This window comes from Athene cunicularia, assembly GCF_003259725.1.
Source record: "Athene cunicularia isolate RWA chromosome 3 unlocalized genomic scaffold, athCun1 chr3_part1, whole genome shotgun sequence".
Lineage (NCBI taxonomy): Eukaryota > Metazoa > Chordata > Aves > Strigiformes > Strigidae > Athene > Athene cunicularia.
In genome coordinates this window covers 57,140,179-57,160,886 of record NW_020799097.1, presented here as the reverse complement: position 1 = coordinate 57,160,886, position 20,708 = coordinate 57,140,179, and the positions used below count along the sequence as shown (strand labels likewise).

Genomic DNA, 20,708 nt, shown 5'->3' with positions numbered 1-20,708 from the left:
TTCATGCTTACCTGATTTCACCAAGCTTTTTGTTTGTTTAGTGTAAAAGGGAGAACTTCAGAAAGGATGGTAACTCAGGACACAACAAACTACTTCCCCAAGAACGTGTAAAAACCACCGTGCTGGACTCAGAGCCATATTGTATCATGTGTGCCTCACACAACCTCCAGGGACAGTCAAAGGCTTGTTCTAGAAAATGGGCACATATTTGCAGAAGAAATTTCAAAACCTGTTAGCGCATTGTAGACTTACACTGTAACAGAGCTTACTACAGCCATGGTCCCTGGAAAACGCTGTAACCATGCTCCCAGGTAATCATTTATGAGCATTATATGGAGAAGTGGAATCAATAAAAACAAGGAAAAAACATCTGCTACTTAATTTGATAATTCTATATAAGCACCACTTATTTTTATGATCTCTGGAAGCTATTTTAGAAGACTTTTTTGCAAGGAAGAAAACAAAAAATAAAACCAAACCCCCTTATTCTTACTCAAAATTGTTACTTGCATTTTCAAGTTTTTTGCATTGACTGCTTTTATTTAACATCGTGAAACCAACATTTTGCATACATCATTTGAGTTTGCCCCTAAATGCTTCCAGGGAAAAGGAAGAAAGAATATTTACCTCATAAGAATCACATTACTTAGATAAAAACGCGTTTGAAAGCGGTTAGCCAAGGAAGTGTTGAGAAAAAAATGAAAAGAATAAATATAGCTCTAACACTTTATCACTTCATTGATTATTATCAAAATCTATTTAAAATGAAATCTTATTGTACCTGAAAAAGTTAAATAGCATTTGAAGTCTGAACAGTGTTGATGGAATAGTGTAGGAAATTCTAAGGTATCTATTTTGAACCAAAAATACTAGCAACACTTTTGAAATGTGTGGTAAATTGCTATGTTAATGAAGGTAAATCAAGCCTTGCATAAGAATGGTTTTTGGAAATAAGTGAATAATTAGTTTTATTTTCTGTCTAAATTTTGGGGACATAATTGTTTGAAGACAGAGCATCAGAGCTTTTTCTAAAGAGATTAATTAAAACCATTCCCCCTTTTTTTAGGGAATAATTTTAAATAGTGTTAAATAATATGCATAAGAAAAAGCAGCTGAAGTAAAGGAACATGGATATGAGATGAATGAGACATTATTAATAATGGTGCTGTCACAGTTAATGATTTTATCACTGGCCGGTTAGACTAGAATTACTTAGTAGCATAGTCTCTGCAACCCAGTGGTATTTTCATTTGCTACTCAGCTGGTGGAGGAAGATGCAAGTCTTTTAATGAACTATGAAATCAACCTGTAAAACACTTTAGCTTATGAGACAGGCTGACTAGTATCGAGGTGATATATCATATATGCAAGATGCTGTTCAGTCTATTGAACTCAGTCTACACTGAACACAGCCTGCAAAACTACGGTATCAGCCAGCAAATACTCACCAATAAAAGCTTTGCGAGGCAAATGAGGGTGTCTGAGGACAGCTTTAAAATGTTTTATTGCTCTTAACTTCACAGAAAGCACAGTGGGGGGTGGAGAGAGGGAAGGATTTTGTATTATTCTTCTTTAGCGACTCCACACAAAGTTTGGTTCCCAACATAAATCAGATCCTCCTTCCAGCCTGTTCTGGCTGAGATGTGTAAGGGAGTCCAGCTGGGCTCTTTGTGGCAGCAGAATCCATATTTCGGGCTAACTGCAGTGACATGTAGGTTGAGAGTGACCCAGGCCCTGAACACTGGACTTTAACCCAGTAAGCACCCTGATTTAGCGCTTGTACCCAAATTAGTCTACAGGTGGGCATATTTCTCAAGTCTGTGACAAAGCACAAAGGAGATTAATGCTCTATGGGCTACTTCACAAATGACACAGGAGCACAGACTGTCTTCTGGAAATGAAGACTCAATAGCAACTAACAAGAGGGCAGATGAAAACCTGTTCTGGAGACTTTTTGCTCCACCTTTACTCAGGATTTCTTACAGTTTAGTAATAAATACTTTAGATACCTCAGACTGAGCTACTTACATGCCATTCCCTTAGGCCAAAATCTCAATTTTGCTAAAATTGACAAATGGCCTTCAGAATATTTCATTTTGAAGTAAAACTTGTCCCACATTCTACCCACAAAAAACCACAATGATCCAGCTCAAATTGTACAGACAAGTTCCTTAGACCAAGTTTATTTTCCGAGAACCAGTGCAGAATATTTATCTAGCTAAATAATGTTATAATTATACTTTCCAGATAATGATACTGTTCCTATTTTTTTCCTTTTTCTGTCTATTACATAAAAAATATAAAGAACAATCCTGAACAAATCCTCAGTGCTTTGGTCAGGCATTTCTGTTGTAGTCTCAGACAACTCAATGATGATAATATACAAGCATTATAGGTTAAAAATATCAAAATTGTTTTTGAATAAATACAGTCAGGTTTATTGTACATTAATACAACAGGCAATAGAATTGTCCTCTGACACTAGAGCACAAACAAGCAAGAACTAGTGAATGGATTGGACAACCTAGCTTTTTCTTGACACATGAATCCTATCAGATAAAATACAAAGCAAACAAGGGAAGCTAACTCTGGCAGTCTACAAACTCATAAACCATGTGAAAGTAATCATGGAAGACATACCTTCCTGGGCTAGTCATAGTAATATTAGGAATCACAATAGGTTATGAGGCAAAGGCAGAAAAGAGATGATGAAAATTAACAAGAATCAGTATAAAATGGACAAACTACAGAAATAGCCTTCTTAAAATCTCATTTTAAGTAACTTACACGTTTAAAGAAAATCATGCTCATGAGTATATAAGGATATGAGAACTTAAGAGTTGCTATCATCAGGTACTTCAGGAGGGCTTCAGCTTCTTGCTGAAGCTGTTACACTTTGCATAGGCCAAAGAAAGAATAAACAGTATTCTGGAGGAAATGTTTTGGTCAATGACTAGAAAGAAGAGGAGAAAAACCCAAGTAAAGCCCTTGTATCAAAGGCTGTTGATGATACTTAAGACTATCTAATGGATAACAACTCTGTCAAATCATGCAATATTACCACACAAAATTCAGTGCAGTGTAACTATGTATTTTTCCTTGTTGACCAGTAGCTTAACTTTTCTCTGCATCTCAGTTTGCCATCTTTAAAAGAGGGAAAACAGGACAGAAGAGGATCTAAGAGAAAAATACATATGAGCTTTGCATACTACAGTTACTTCAGTGGAGGCTGGACTGGGTGTAGAAGTTTTCTTGTGAGCAGAGGTTGAAAATAAAGAGAAAAAAACTTCTTCAGAGATATGTCTTTCAGTTTTAAATAGAGATACTTCAAGAACTAACACCACTAAAATAAAACTCAGTATAGTACATGCCTAAGAAAGATGCATCTAGACACATGTAACAGACAACTAACATGATAGATACTAAATAGAGTCACAGCATCTCTAAGTCCTCCTGATGAATTGGTACTATTTTTGTTCAATAGAATAAGATTCTTAGGTCCTTGAGTAAAAAACTTTGCATGTGACATTATGGAAGCTCATTCAGCAGCTAACATCTATTTCCAGCATTAGAACAAAGGGGTCAAAAAGATGAAGTGTACTTGTACTTTGAAATGTGGCTATAAAAGTGCGATCATTATGCTCTATGTATATTGTATCTCAATGACCAAGTGTCTTCAATTTACATATAAAAAATATTTTTTTATCTAACTTCCAGCAAAATAAACTCAACAAGGGAGGCTGTTATGTAAAAGGACTACACTCACTAGTGGCACAATGGCATTAGAATTTCCAGTCACACTGGAAAAATAAGTAAGAAAAAGAAGATGGTTATTAATTTGGGGAAATAATCACAAGAAGCATTTTCTCAAGATAACGTGACCTTGTGTAAAGACTGGCAGAATATTTTGCAACAATAGTATGTTTTTTATTCTCAGTGTTTTGCAATAAGAAAACTGAACACGATATTCTTGCTTTGGCATGAGAGAATTGATATTGCCCCAAAACATTTCATCAACTACAATGACTGCAATTGTCTTGTAAAATTCCCAACACTGGTATCTGTTATGAATGAGAGAGACAGACACAGAAGCACCAAAACAGAGACTGATGAACACCCAGAAAGAATGGAGATCCAACTTCTTGGAAGAAAATGGTGCCTGGAAGCTTGAGAAAAAGTAAGAAAAATGCTCAGAATTTAGCAAGAGGTGAAAGAACAGAGATGATTATTGCCAGGTTTTGTTCAGTATTAGATTTGTAAAGTTTCATGTTAGACTGCTTCTAACAAGTCTAATAATTAGATTCATATAGTGATGTGAGATTTTATGACCCAGGGAACTGCAAATTCTGCAGTTTGTTTTCAACAAACAAAAAGGAATCTATGAACAAGTAATTCATAATAGTGCCAGAAGTAATCCGATACTTAAAATTTCCTTTCCAATTACAATGCTGGTTTTATTTATTTAATTATCACAAATATTTTTCAGATGCTTGATACAAAAGCTACTATGCAAGAAAACAATAAGCAAAAAAATCTGTTAAATGTAGATCAAACTGTTGGACCACCCCAAACATTTCTGCTGAAGCAGCAGCCATGTACATGATGGTAGTTCCTTGACTGGAGGACACATGACAGGGACAATGAGAATTCTTTCTGCCCTGCTAAACCCTGGCTCTGCCTAAATATTCTATCCAGTCTGGACAGTGCCAAGTGACCTAACATGGGTCATAACTTGTAACACCACCACCACATGCAGCACTGTCTTCAGAAAGGACTAGTTCACTTTCTAGCAATGAGGTACACACATCCAACTCAAGAGAAGACAGAAGGTAATCACTTGCCATGAAAAATACAGGCCATACAAAAAAATGGCAGGTTCAGTCCTAGGACACCTTATCAAGTAGGACTGCAAGTGAAAGTTGCCAAGACAAGCTCTTAATTGGGCTCTTGGGAACTGGGAATAATAAAAATGCCTTTAAACCCAAAAGCTAACATGAATGCAGCACTATGATTGAGACTGCCATCAAAAAGTACTAAGATAACTGCAAAATTTGAGGTTTGTGCAGCAAATTAAGTAGTTTATTTAGTTATTTTATGATGGAAACCCAGTAGCAGCACAGAAGTGATAATAAAACAGTGTATCAAGGGGTGAATAGCTTTCCTGGCCTCAGATACGCAGTATGTAAATTCTTAGGAGGAACAGCACAAATCTCTCCTTTTGGCAGATTAAAGATAAACCCACTTTTACTTTATGCTTATGTGACTACATCAGCATTGCAGAAAGCCCATAATAACCAGAGTTTGTCAGGCAGCATCAACCTAGGAATACACCAGCTCACCTACTGCCTAGAAGTCCTCAACAGTAGCTTAAGGACTTAGGCTAGTCACCAGATTTGCACAAACTGATGCTTTCTCTGTTCTGCTGGCAAACTATCTGCAATATCAAACTGTATATTGTGTTCATTTTATCTCTGTGACAGATCCCAGAGTGTGAAAGCACTCATATATGGCTGTTGAGGAAACTCATCATAGCTGCTGTGTAGGAGATAAATTGCACAAAGGGGTATGCTGAAGACCTCTGCACTCCATATTAGGAGGCAATAATTGCATTGCCTTTCACCCTTATGTGCCCTCTAAGAATAGCTATAGTTAGACAGAATCCAAAACTGGTGACAATTAAGAGACCAACATGCTCCTAATGCAAGCTGAAGACTCTCAGCTCTCCACTGGTTTATTATTGCTATCTGTCTCCTGAGGCAACATCAAATTACTTGGAGAATCTACAGGGCTGTGCTCCAATTTTGTTAGGGTAATGTGTGTGTGTTGCTGCTCTCACATGTTTGGTGATGAGGCAGAGATTGCCCATTTCAGTCACATTCTAAAAAGCTAAAAATGACCATCTGAATTCATTACTTCCCACATGTTTGAGATGTGTATTAGAAGAACATGCTGTTCAATCAGTCACTAAAATATATGCTTAAAAAGAGTTTGAAAAAATGTAATTCTGCCTCAGGTGGTAACCAGGGGAGATCTACACAGAATTATCCTTTAGTATGCAAAGAGTAACATGCTTGCTGGTATATACATTTTAGGATGGTATACAGCTTCTGCACCACCTCAGACAGGGCTACCCTGTGCAACAGTCTACCCCACAGATACTCTAGTCAAACAGTGGCCCTTGGACCCAAGTCACCCTAGTCACCCTCTACAACACAAACCTCATTCATTCAGGCTGGGCAGCACATAGCACTGCCTTTACTGCTGGCATCACAAAAAGCACTGTAGGGAACAGTGTGCTCAAGTGAGTACCAGCTTGTGAGTCTGTATCTTACGCTCTGCTGGCATGAGCAAAAGCATAGGTCTTGGTGTCCCACATCCATTAGGCAGCAAGAAAAGAAAAGCACCTGGCTTCTTCTTGAGCATACATGGGATTACTCCATCTGAGCATAAGAAAGGACAGAGTGAAGAAAAGTGTTACTTTTTCTTCCACAGCTGTCAGAAGACTCCAAATAAAACCCCTGTCATTTTCTCTTTATTACCAACTTTAGAGCTCTCGCTGGAGCTGCATATCTGTAGGACTTTGCTAGAAGCTCAGAATAAAATGGATGCATTTCAAAGCTAACTACAGTCTATTTATAATCCAACTGAATGCACCTTCTCATCTGCAGTGGGCTTGTGAATTCATATTCAGTATAAAACTGCAGGGGCTGTCAACTCTTTCCAACAGAGATCCTTAACATTATTCCTCTGTTCCCTCACAACTACCATACTTCTTGCAAAAACAAAACCCAAAGAAATAACAAAAGTTTCAACAGTAGATGTCCAACTCATCATATCCCAATACACTTTATACAATGGAAGTCTCCACGGTTAATCAGGACTCCAAAATGGAAGACCTTATTTGGAACAGGTACTTTAGACAGACTCTATTGGTTTGAGTATGATGTTTCTTTGAGAAGAGAGTATACAATTACATCTATGTCCATGGTTACTTTGAAAGGACCAAAGGCAATAAAGTGACTTTCCACCTAAAACCCTTTCAACAGAACCTGAATAAAACATTTGGATATTTTTAGAGCTCTCATGCTGTTGAAACTCATGATTCATTCATATTTTAACCTTCCAGCCTGGAATATTTTATGTTCTCCATTTCCTTTAGCACCTGAGTAACCACTCGAATTATTTGAGTGAACATACAGTTATCCACATATGTCTAGGTTTCATTGATTCCACATTTTTAAAATCATCATTCAATTTCCTGGAAAAGAAAGCCATTATTAGAATAGATCAAAAGCAATTTTATATTTTGTCTTTCAGGTAAGTTTAATTTCTGTTTCTCTTTTACATTCTAGTAAATATAAGTATTAGAAAAAAACAAAACAAACATTCCCCTCCCTCTGCTTTTCAAGAAGCCCAAAATGAAGCCCAAAAGCAAAAAATCCCAGTTTCCTACAAAACATTTAAGAGATTCCCTTTCACTTTATCAGAGTGGAATTTCATGTCTCTTGCCTTTATAAAAATAAGAACATTATTAAACTAAATACTATACAAAGAGAATGTTCTCACTTGTGAAGAAACTTAAGTAAATCACTTAAGTAAAAACTTTTAGTTGGGCAGTACAGATATTTTTGCTTCCTAACGAATGTTCGTTTTACTAGTTTCCAAAGATATTCATCTCACCTATACAATTCACAAGACAGTTTGCAACTCAAACCCAGGCCAAGATTCTCAGATACATTCATCTCCATTTCAACATCAAATATTAACATTATTATTACACTGGGTTTTGATCCCTTTCAAAAATCTGACCTGACAGCATAAGTGAAATTCTTGGCAACACTGGTTAGCTTCTATAAAAGAGATCATCACCTATCAGCTGCTCTGGGGAACTCTTCACTCCTAGACATAACTGAACAAAGACTTTCAAGGCAGCAAGCAATTACTAATATACACTGGGAGAGCATTCTGTGAACATACTGTAAGTACTGATAATTAAAAGTCAAATCCTGACACTACTGTAATCTTTATAAATTTCTATTTACTTCAGCAGCATCTGAATTTTGTCATACTACTATGAATATATTCAGAGATTGCTATTTTCTCATTACTAAAGATGTTCAGAGATGGCAAAAAGAGGGTTGTGCTTCTTCCCCCACCACCACTGCAAAGTGTACTAAAATAACATTATGTCAACGACAAAGGCATTCAGCAAAAATAAACACAATGTACACACACAGCTGCAAACTGAGTCATGAAAGACTTTTCAAGGCAAGAATCATGTAGTTATCTTCATACTTTTTGAAGTTCCCGCTTTGGACTCCTTCCATTACCTGCAACCTCTTAAAAAGTCCTGAATGATGTTCTCTTCAAGCATAAATGATGTTCTTAAACAAAATACCATAATAGCTTCATATTTTCAGGGAGGCAGAAATGCTGGCCAGGATGTGAAGAATCCAAATGAGGCACATTAAAAATGCATGTGTTTGTCCTTTCAGCTAATGGCTTGCTAGAGTTTGGATGCACTAGCTGGCCCTCAAAAGCTGTTGCAGCTATCGTGTTCAGAGGACACTTTATGTTCCCATCTCAATTAGGCCTTTTTTTGTGGGTCTGTCCTTAATGCCTCTCAGAAGCTGTTTATTCTGCCATTTTCTGCCAATATACATTCCTACTTGATTTCTCAGGGTGTATATTATTGAGCTTCATGACATTTGGAGAGGAAAACGCCGATATCAAATCTATTGTTATTTTCTAGGAAGTCTTTGTTGTTGATTTTGCAGAGGAGTATAGCTATATCCAATTGGTTTGCCTTTTTAAGCATATTGAATTACTCTTCAAATTCTACCCAGCCATGGATAAAAGGAAAAAAAAAAACAAAAACAACCAACCAACTAGCAAACTGATACCTCCTAAATAAGCATAAAAGAAATGCAGACGTAGTAGTATTTTGCTAACAAATTAAACTATCATTAGGAAAAGGTTACTGGTCTTGTTTGCTTGCTTTCAAACTTTGTGACTGCTCCATTTTTTTTTCAGATATTTCAAACTGGATTTCTCCATGATGCAGATTTTAGATCTGGTTAACTGCTAATGACTCAGACTAACAGCTAGCAATTGCTATGAAACTTCCAGCCTCATGTTAATTAAATGTTGGTTTTCCACTTTGAAGTCTTGCTTCATTCATGATGTTAAATAAAAAAAAACAAACACCAAAAAAAACCCCAAAGAAATAAGACCCATCATCATCTTCGCCTCTCTCCTTCGGTTTATGTTAATAACACCTGTGAGGTGACAGAACTTGTGAGGTTCTACACTAACTCTGATGACTAGAGAACCTAGTTTAAAATATAAAAAAACCCTCAAAACCCATGTTTTCTTTCTTGAGGGAACCAAACTCTGTACAGACTTCCCTGGAGATGAAGAAACAGATGATAGATAAAAGCTAATTTATGAGAGAACTGAAAATAAAAATCTCATCTTATGCAAAGCTTCAATATTAAATGCCATAGTAGCTGCAGTTTTGATGGCATGGTTGTTAAACCTATTTAAGTAGTGGGTGTGAAAACACTAACATTATTTACATCTCAGAAACTGAAATGCTTTCAAGTCTTAAAATTGACTAAACTCTCAATCCTCAGCAGTAAAACATATACAAGAAACTGTCTTACTATGCAGATTTTATTTTAAGTTGTGATGTAAATATATAACCCTAAATTAAGTCATTTTTTCCCCTTTAAAGCAACACTGTTGAGCTCCTTTTTTTTTTTTTTTTTAAATAATAGTTTGTTGGATACCACTCATGAAAACAGAGTTGTCTGCTTCTCTGTCTTTAATTCATTGTACTCAGAACACACACTGTGAGCAAATCTATAAAAAGAAACCTGTTCAGAGAAATATTTAAATTTATTTTAAACTCATAATGCAGTCAGGTGCCATGCTGTATAAATTGGCACAGAAATAACGGACACTCTAGGTTTTACCTAAATGGTCAAGAGAAATTCCCACAGGGCTGGCCATATGCTGTACCTCATTTCATGGTTTGTTTGAAATATTTTAGATAATTAGTTTTCTTCTCAGTAAATTCTCCAACTATCACTATATGCATTAATTCACATTCATTATAACAAAGTGTTCTTTCTACATCTGAGATTTTGTTTCTGTACCCTGACTGATATGGAGCAAGTAGGACCTCCATTCCTCCAAACCAGGCTACTCAGTACATATTACAGTGACACAGTCTTCCTTTCTTTTTCACTTAACTAGGCGTCTTGCCCATTTACCTTCAAAGCTGCAACTTAGCAGTGGCAATGTACAATGTGAATTCTAGCAAGGTAAGAGGTAGCTCCAGGGCATCATGAAGAAATAACTGTTTCTGAAGGAAAGGTGTTTGTTATCTATTGTCTGCCAGAGGCCCTTGCTGAAAATCCTGTATGAGTTTTGAAGACCAAGTAGCAGTATTGACCAAGTAGCAGTATTGGAGCCTGTCCATGTTAATGGAGTTTACCAGTCATCTCCTTTCTTGCTTTCAATGTGTTACCTGTTAGAGACTTCCCAGTAGAAAAAGGTATTAATTGCAGAAGGCTAACTTTTGCCTACTGAAAAAACCTTTCTAAACTTTCTCATTCCCCTATTTACAACAGTCAAATAGCCAGTCTAGGGAGAGTCGACACAATAGCCTATACTTACTCTTTGTGATCATCCCACTGAGAGTTTCTAGCATGATCTTTGGACCACAACAGATTATCTTCTAGTTGTATTTTATTTATAATCAGGATAACAATGATATGCATCCCATCAGGCTCACTTTCACTGGATCTGATGATTCCTACATTTCTTCAAAAGAAATAGCACAATTGTTATCCCCGTAAATGCAAACTCTATTAGCACTGTACACAGCAGTATGAAGTGATGACCTTTGACAGCTAAGCACAGTTTGACCTTCCCCATAAACCCCTGCTTGATTCTGAACAGACTCTCCACACTCACCCATCCCCTCCTTCTGAGGGTCTCCTTTGAAAAAGCATCATTAGTTTCTGGAATCTCAGGCACATTTTCACGGCTGGGCTATCTGTTTCAGGTAGACTCTTAGTCTTAGCATATTTTCACCTTTCTCTTGTCACTGTGATCTGAGCTTCTGTTGCTATCCCATTGGAATTGATTTCCTATAAACAGAGATACATACCCTAGGATCACATGGTTCTGTTCATGTTTAGTACTGAAAATAAACAGGTAAACTCATAAGCAGAAGAAAGAATCTAACAGATTGACATGTGCACCATATAAAACATCCACACAAGCTATACATGGGTACCAATGAATCACATGCAAATTTCGAAGCCCCTGATAAAGTAGGTATGAATGCAACATTCTATGGAAACTACTTGTATGAAGCTAGTAAATCAGGTTAGGATCTCTGGTATACACTTTCTATTATTAAATAGAAATATATTATTATTAAATATATTATTAAATATATTAGTAAATATATGCTTTTCCACAAACCTGCCTCTTACAAAGAAGTCCCTGAACTGAGAGTTTTGAAAACAAGTAGAAGAGCTATTTTTCCAATGATCTGACTGTTCAAGAATACTTCCACCAGTCACTGCTCATGCAGATACTCTAACTCTTACTCAGCCAAGCAGATGCTGACAATGGTGCAACTACAGCAATTAAGAGGGTTGCCTTGGGCTGGCCATCAGGTTTAACTAAGGTCTTCAATAAGGACTGTAATACCTACTTAACCTTGCTGCATCATTACTGCTATCCTAGCTATGCCTATGAATGTGGTTGAAACAGCATGTACTTTAGAAAGAGGCACACAACATGGAAGGGGGAGAACATAATCAATGCTACATTGAGCCATGTATTTTAAACCAACACCTTGAAACTACCTTTCAGTTGTATATCCTTCATGCACACATACTTAAATCTACTTGCAGATGTAGTCTTGACTGACAAATGACTGATTGAATAAAAGTTCTCATTGGTTCTGAAGAACTGAGAAACATCAGTCCCCTGTCTGTTAATAAGCCTTCATAAGTTTAAGTAGGAGCCTCCTCCTTTTAACAGATAGAGTTCATTTATTACCTTCAACTTTCTTTCAGCTTAGTTAAAGGGAGGGGTAATAAAGCTTTCTGAGAGGCATCTCCCTTTAACTAACCTGAAAAAAGGGCTGTTATATTCCTCAGATAATCGGAGTGGTAAAAAGTAATTATAAGTCATTCTAGTTGGATCTTCAGGTCCCACATACCAGTCTCTTTGCCCTTCTCAGTTTTAAGCCTTACTTAGCATTGTGCCTTATGCAACAAAAAGCAAGCTATCTGAAAAATAGGGACATATGGTAGTACTCTAGTGTTCAGGTAAAACAGCTTCAAGATATGCAATACCATAAAGCATTTTTTTGCACTTACCTTTTTGTTCTTTCCAAAGACGAACAGTTTAGCATGTAAATGAATTTTATTTATGAATCAAGCATAAAACAGCCTTAGGAAAAAACAAAACAAAACAAAACAAAAAACCAACAAACCAACAAACAACAACAACAACAAAAAAAACGCAAATCCATTGAGTTTCTATATTAGTTTCCCAAGCTACAGGAGAAGCTGGGTTTGTGGGAACACTTAACTTCACAGGTAAACTTCACCTACTATTCAGAGAGATGATCTGATGAAAAGTGTTGAGCACTGCCTTATGTGTACATTCAGTAGGAACAATTCAGGCTTTTCACAGGATAAACATTATGTGTCCATTACTACAAAAAGTTATCTAGTTCACTTTTACAATGCAATCAGAAAGCTTATCTGAAGGACCTACTGCTTTGTAGCCCCATGGTAACACAGAACCTGACAAGTGACTGAAGATTTCAAGTTTCAGGAGAGTCAGGTGGCCTGTTGCTGGTGACTAACAAATGTGCAACAATCCTTTGACAGATAAGCTTATATAGTCTGCTGTCACATCTCATCCTTGTTACAAGTATTCAAGAAATTTTGAGCAGACTCAAAAAGAAAATGGGCATTTTATTATTCAAGTATTAAATGAAGTCCCTAGTCAGTATGCTAGCTCCCTGACACTATCCAAACTTTTGGAATTGATAAAGACTTGTATTTCAAGGACATAAATGAAAATATTTCAGCTATGAAAGAGCTATTACTGTTCTGCTATGCTTCCCCCATTATTTCCTGCAGAAAATATGTGTATTTCTTCTGAAATGATGTGGAAATATCACTCCTTTCTCCAAAGCAGACAGGGGAATCAAATGCACCTCAGCTGCACCTTTTTCCTTGAGCTTCCACAAGACCACCAAGTTTCCATTTCATTACCAATCTCAAGCTAATGAGCTACTGATTAATACCACAGAAAATATGAGCAGATTCTTATTGGCTATATCCATATTAGAATATGCAACATGCCACTTGTTTCTGAACACCAAGGCCTACTGGCACAGAACCTACCCAGTACAATCCTGGCTTACTTGGACAGGGTGACTGCATGCAAACTGCACACTGGGAGTGTTCATCCAAGCATCCCAACTTCTGAACACACACACACACACACACACACACACACACACACAAATACTTGTCTGATAGCTGTTACAGGCAAAAGCAGCACCTGAAAATGTGTAAACGTTTTAATGAGATACATGTTCTCATTCCAAAGAGTGGGAAATTCTTATGAACATAGATACAATCATAGCATCCATCCTGAAAAACACAACTTCAGCAGCCATGAGCAAGTGTGGTACAGCTTTTAGGTTCTTACAAAGTTAGTGTTTTCCATCACTGGAGCATCAGTGAATCATACTAAATCACAAATTCACCAGCATTTCAGTCCACTACTGTGTTTTAGCAAGACAATTCCAGCAGGCAGAGGAGAAAGCCTGTACAAGAGTATGGCATATAGGTCTTCTGTGATAGGTGTGAACTCCTGAATACAGTGTGCTGACAGTCACCTGCACTTGCACTCTCTTCTTCATAGGTTAGAGGTTTCCTGCTACATATACACACTCTACCCTTCACTTGTGCTTTCAAACATCTAATAAAGCTAAATTACTGATTGTACTTCATTATGTAAGTGTTTGAAGACTGGTTTTGCAAATTTGATGTTTCCTTTGTAATTAACTATTACAAAAGCATCCAATTCGATTTACATTATGCTAAAAATTGGTAAAAGTAAATAAAAGTGTCAACATGAACGAAATGGCTTTTAATGATATTTTATCAACTTAAAAGCTCAAGATGGAAAATGCTATCATTTCCTTTATAATGTCAAAAATGACTGTCAGAAGAAAATATATTCAATTCTTATTGCAACGATGGTTTGAAAACCCCAGGCATCTGATCACATTCTTAATTGTAAAAGTACAAGAACTTGCAGAGACAATGGGCTCAAAACATCTTGAAATTGACCATTCTGTTTGAGAAATACTTATTTGAAAAAAAGGTCCTTAAGAGTAGCTCTTACACATCTGTGCTGTCAGAGAAGAATGCTGGACAAACTTCATGCAGTTAATTTTATAGGGAATTTTGGTAAAACTAACTGAACTTTATAAAGAAAAAGAACAAAACCCCAAAACCTCAGAATAGCACAGTGAATGTCACAGCTCATAAAGAAGTAATTGAAGGGTAACAATAGTTAACAGTATATGTAGCGGGAGCAAAATGTATGGAGTGCCAAAGAGAAATGAATGGAAGGCATTATTCTGTAGTTGACTTTCCTGCATAAGAGCAAGGAACAATATTCATCTGCATGATCACAATCTGAATTGACATTTTCTTCATTGTTCTAGAAAGCAGGGTGTAACCATCTTATTGCAAACAGAAAGTTTTAAGTGTGGGTGGCAGAAGATAGTTTAAGCTATCAAACACACCAAAACACAATTTAGAGAAAAAGGATACTATGTTCAGGCAAATCAACAAATATTTATTTCTTTTGTGACTAAGCTAAGGGAATTTTCTGAGATGCAAGTAAATTAGTATTTCATTATGTCTTTAAATTAAAAACAGCTAATGAATTGTAATTAACATTATTCTACAGAAATCACTGAAGTGAAAGTATCAATTAAAAAAATCTCAGTTATATGAAATTAAAGAAGTCTTCTAGAAACACAAGAATGAGACAATGTTCATACCACTTTCAATTGCAATTTGCTGCCACTAATGTGTTGAGCATTCCTATAAACAGAGTAATTTACTTTATTTGGAAGAACAGCTTTCCTCCTTGCAGTCAAAGCATTTTCTTGGATATATGCAAGACCAGGAAGCTCTTTATATTTGTACTATATCCTTCATGTTATAGATTCCAATTTCAAACACGAGGTAGAACGGAGATGTTCTGCTAACAAAGTCTCTTGGGTTTGCATCTTCATTGACTAAACACCCTCAGGATTAGGGATGTCAGCAGTGTAACCCAACGGGCATCCCCAGCCATTAAAATGCCACTAGAGGGCAAGCGCAGCACTGAGAGCTCCCCCTGCTCACGTCTCCAGCAGCAATCTTGGTACCACATCTGTACCAAGGCTGCTCTGGACACCACTGAGGGAGAGAAGCAACAAGAGCGATGGAGATGTAGTTTAGTATAATTTGACACTTCATGACTAGGAATATAGATGAGTAGGGCTTTTGCTTACAGAATTATCATTATTATTACTTTTTTCCTGTAATAAAGTACAACTCATACAGTGTAGACAATTACAGACATAAGAGGAAATCTAAAAAAGTCACCATTAAAGCTTTAAAAAAGGAATCATAGTCCACTGAAATAAACACCTATATATTATTGATAATAGCTTCACTGAAGACAGAGGACATGAGGGGACAATTACATTTTAAATAAATCACATTCCTAATCACTTCAGATACAAGACTGAGTGGGTGTTAGCACAAGTATCAGGTTCAGGGTTTTGATTTCTGAGACAAGTCTAATCTGACTTGTAGCACCTCAGGTGCCCTGAGGGAAGTTCTCAGGCAACTTGTAAAATGCTACTTTTGCTCCTCTCTGTCTTGCCATAATACAGAACTACAGAAATTTAACAGTGACATTTTGGCACCTCCCTTGCAAAGGTGAGAATCAGACTAAGTTTGAAATACTATTGAATAGCATGCCCTGGTTTAATCACCAGGCCCTTAGAGCACAAGGGGGAAAAAAAAAATAATTAAAAAAAAAAGTGTTTACTATTTTTAATCTTCAATCTTCTCCTTCATTAAGCATTTAAGGACACTCTTGTATAAGACAACATGAGGAAGAGGTTTATGATTTCTTTTTTTTTTTTTTTTTTTTTTTTTTTTTTCCCCCAGAGCATTTATACTGGGAAGCTTCAAGTTTTTACTCTGCCACAGTGTAATATAAAGTTTCGCTTTCCAAAAGTTAACCTATAACCATGCTTGCTGGTATGGCTTTCCTTGTTCTCTTCTTCAGCATCAAAAATCAAATAGAGAGGGATAGACTTAGGTACTGTTAAAATAGGCACTTTCTACCTTTCCTTTGGTGAAGAGCTTTGTCACATCACAAACAGGCATGAGCTGACAGATACTAAAACACTGTTGGCATTTCAGTGTAATCAGAGTTGTCATATCCTATAGCCATCCTTACACTGAGATAGTAGTACATTCAAAGATAGTGTTGCCTCTTGGCCATCCAAAAAGGTATATTTGTTTTGTGTCTTTGACACAATTATGACAATTTGTGCTGGAACTGCTTTTTTGTTGTTGCTGCTGCAGTTCTCACTTGGCCTGTAATTCCAAATATTGTCAGCTTCTTTATCTGTTTTGGCTTGAAAAAGTAGTGCTGAGCTTCCTTTTTTATTGAGAAGCCTATTTTAATCAGTCTGTAATTAGTGGCTGCACAGGTACTTCCTCATCCTTCTTGCAAAAGATGAAAAGAGATGAAAAAGAGTTTGTATAGAGAATATAAATCTCCATTAGAGCTGCAAACTGCTCAGATAAGAAGTGACTTTTAAAATGGAGGAAAATAATCTTGGCTGTGTATTCAAACGTATTTGATAATTCCCTTAAATGGGAGTGGAAGAACACAGATCACACTACAAAAAGTGTACTGGCCTTTGATATCATAGTCCTTGAAGGGAAAGATGCTGTGTTCCTGGCTGGCCCACACTTACCTCATTGAGCACAGTCCTATCTCTGAGAAGTACTCTCCACAGCCCTTGCACAGGCAAAAGCTATGGCAAGATGTGCTGATTGATGCTCTTCAATTTAAAAAGGGATGATGAATGCAAATTCAGTAATTTTTAGATGCACACCTCACTTAAGCACAATAGCTCCCACAGGTAAAGGCACTATCAACTTGTATGATTTCCAGTAAGCACTTGGTGTGCATACATACACTCCTCCTATGCACTTACCTGAAAAAAAAATCAAATTTAGAACGGGATCAGTGCATCTGGACATTCATTTCATTTCTTGTATCATCAAACTGGGATTCAAAAGTTGAGTTAAAAATACCCAACTTTTACTCCACTTGAAGAAAGGGCTTAGGTAGGAGAGCAGAATAAACATTAAACCAAAATAACAAAATAAAATTCATGAAAACAATAATTTTCCATGTTACCTCTATCAGCCTTTCCTATAGCCAAGTGGAATCTTGACCTCAGCCCAGTAAAAAGGCGCATAGCAGTAACAATGAGCTAAATATATTTTCATTTCTCTGTCCCTTTTTTCCTCCCAGTAAACTGTATGTGTCTGTTATGTCTAAGACAACTATCCTTCCTTTACACTCAAGCTGTGATAAAAGACCTTCTATACAGTCTAACATCGCTGCAGGTCAACATCACTGAGACAGCAACACTACTGTTTCTGCTAGGATAGGGATTCCTCTGGAACCTCACAGATTCCTTGCTGCTCTGGCTAGAGGAGTTTGTAGGAAGACAGTCAGGTCAGCACTGGTGAAACACTCATAAGGATATGTTTTCCCAAAAACTTTCACGATTGATGAATAGGAGGGGTTTTTTTTCCCCACACAGACTTTTTTCCATTTCTGGTTTTGGAGACAAAAAACAGTTTTGTCAACTCCTAATGGATGAACTTTTTTTTTTTTTTTTTTTTTTTAAACACATATGTAATAAAATGATAATCATAGAAAACAAAACTCCCAAATATGAAAAAAAATACAGATATTTTGTATTACCTTGCATGCAGCTTTCTGCTATTTGGAAGATCCTATTATGAAATACTGTTTAGAAAACATTATTTTTCATTTTGACCATTTCCTTGATAGGACTAGTGTCTCACATTCACAGGTAAAGAACAAAAATAACTTGACACTACTTCCAGCAATACTGTGGCTGGTCAGGATGCTCAGGGGTCAAGAAACAATACTATAAAGATAAATACCAGGACAGAGAGAAACTACAATCTCCTGTTTCAGAAAAGCCCTTCAGACTGCCTAAGAAATCACATGTTGGAGCAGCAACTACCCAAGTCAGGGGAATTCAATCCTAGTACATGACTTAGATGACAAAAGGCTGACTGGATAGCAAAAAGAGTAACAAATATGAACCATTTGCTGACACCCAGGAGGACTGAATTCATCCAGGTAACCACTATTTTGTGATAAAAAAACCCAAACTTGCTCAACAAGTCCTCAATCAGCACTCCACTGAAAGCTAAATGCATTTGATGAACAGTTGGATCTGTTCCAAAACAAAAGTGTGTCAAGAAGGCTTAATGTATTTGGAGAAACCGGTGTTTTATACCAAAATAAAGATAGACCTGAAGGTATTTGGCCATATTTGCACTGAATTTTCTATGCAGTGACTAATAGTTTCTAGACATAATACACCTTACACATCCACAAAAAATTATTAATGTAACAGAGAAAAAAAAAAAAAAGAGGAGCAAAGTCTGTATTTACACTGTCTTTGGGACACTCCCTCCAAACAGGTGCCTCCCTAACCCCCTGAATCACTGAATAAGTAGAGAACCTCTATGGGGGTCTGACCACCTGCAGGGAATTATTATCTAGAGATAACTCCCAACTGAATTACGTCTCAACCTAATTGAACCACAGCCCTTCCATTTTCTTTCCAGCATATCGAAGAAATACAACTATGTCACTTAAACCTTGAGGATGGTGAAGGTGCTCTTAGTATTCAAGCCCAAGCTGGAACTAGCTACGCTTCACTGATCCCTGAGCTATTTTCTCTGCTATAAATTTAACACTTGCATGACTCTAGGGGCTCCAGTGACATGTATAAGCTGGTTGTATTTAAGCAGTATTTAACAGCAATGCCAATAAATCAAAAGTGAAATTTCATCAGAGCTGAATGCAGAAGCATCCACATCCCCAGACATGTGTCTTAACTATTAGTAATGTTCATTGAAATCTTAATTCCCTTAGACTGAGGTAGAGTCAAGCTAACACAGGAAACAATAATGCTATCTGACATGCATGACCTTTCTGATTAAAGCAACTTGTCTTTCTTAGAGAAGGCAGCCACTACAGCTCATTAAGAGCTTTGCACTCCATTCTTCAAAATACTGTATCAACCAATTCATATTCTTTATTTGTGGTGGCATTTGGAAATGTCTCAATTTCCTCTTGAAGTTAATGAGACACAATGGGTATTCAATTGTAGGCCAGCAGTGATGGATGCTACCTTATAAGTAACACACCTATCTATTTTGGCAGAATGTTTTGGGTCAGTCCTACTCCCACTCGCCTTGCCTCCTCCCACACTTGGAGGAAAAAAAAAAAAAAAAAAAAAAAAAAGCAAACAACAAACAAAAGCTTGTTACCAAAAGTTCTGAGTAATACATAAAAAGGTATTTTTGATCATTTGATTTTTTTTTCTAAATCAAACACATATTAATGTGATATGTAGAAAGATATTGAATTTTAAAAAGAAATAATCATGTTACTGTCATAGGTGCTATCAGAAACTTCAGGACAGAATAAGAAGCCCAGAACTGAGATGACTCACAATACTTCTTTCACTGATTCAGTCCTCATGTCTCCATTTCAAAAACACCAAAAGAGATCATTGATCTCAGACCAGGAACTCCAGACACAGTACATTAACTGTGCCTGTACAAGACTGACTTTGAATATCTAACTTTTTTCATAACATGGATTTTTAAATACATAAATAATACATCTTTTATCAATGCATTGCACAAAATAAAATACACCTGCTTTCAGAACATTGGTGTATATCTTCTAATATCACTATATTTGTTCCAACAATTGGCTAACATTTCCCCTACAATTCCCTTGATACCAAAGAGCTAAAACTTTAAGATCATTACCACAGAAATTGAATTCACACCAGTCACATGAAGTGAATTTCTACAACCTTGTTGCCATCAGCTTTAGATACCATTCGGGAAGATTTAGAGATACTGTACAACTAATTAAATGCTGCAACATTTTTCCAGTGAAAAATCTAACAAAAAGTTGCATTTGAAGACTACAAAATTAATAAAGCTTGTTTTCTAGCTCAGAAAGAGCTACATACATGCAAACTTACATGAAAATTAGGTATGATGTAATGCATATTAGTTTTCCTTCTTGTACAAACTTTATTTGCCTGATTATATTCAGGGTTAATGTGGACCAGCTACATACTGAAAACTGTGATCTATTTGACACTGATTAAGAACTACGGAAATGCTGTAAGCAAGTTATTGCTCAGTATTTGAGTGTGGTATTTGGGATGTAAAACTGACAGCTTTTCCATTGCTAAGTCTTTGGTTAAT

At 36.6% G+C, this 20,708-nt stretch overlaps 1 protein-coding gene across 1 annotated transcript in view; it reads right to left on the bottom strand.

Annotated features, from left to right (window-relative positions):
• NKAIN2 (sodium/potassium transporting ATPase interacting 2) overlaps positions 1–1,463 on the bottom strand; it is a 456,467-nt gene extending 455,004 nt beyond the window's left edge. The window contains exon 1 of the mRNA XM_026845887.1: positions 1,449–1,463. The gene's annotated coding sequence lies outside the window, so the exon portion shown is untranslated. The remainder of the gene's footprint in view (positions 1–1,448) is intronic.
• Between the last annotated feature and the right edge of the window lie 19,245 nt (positions 1,464–20,708).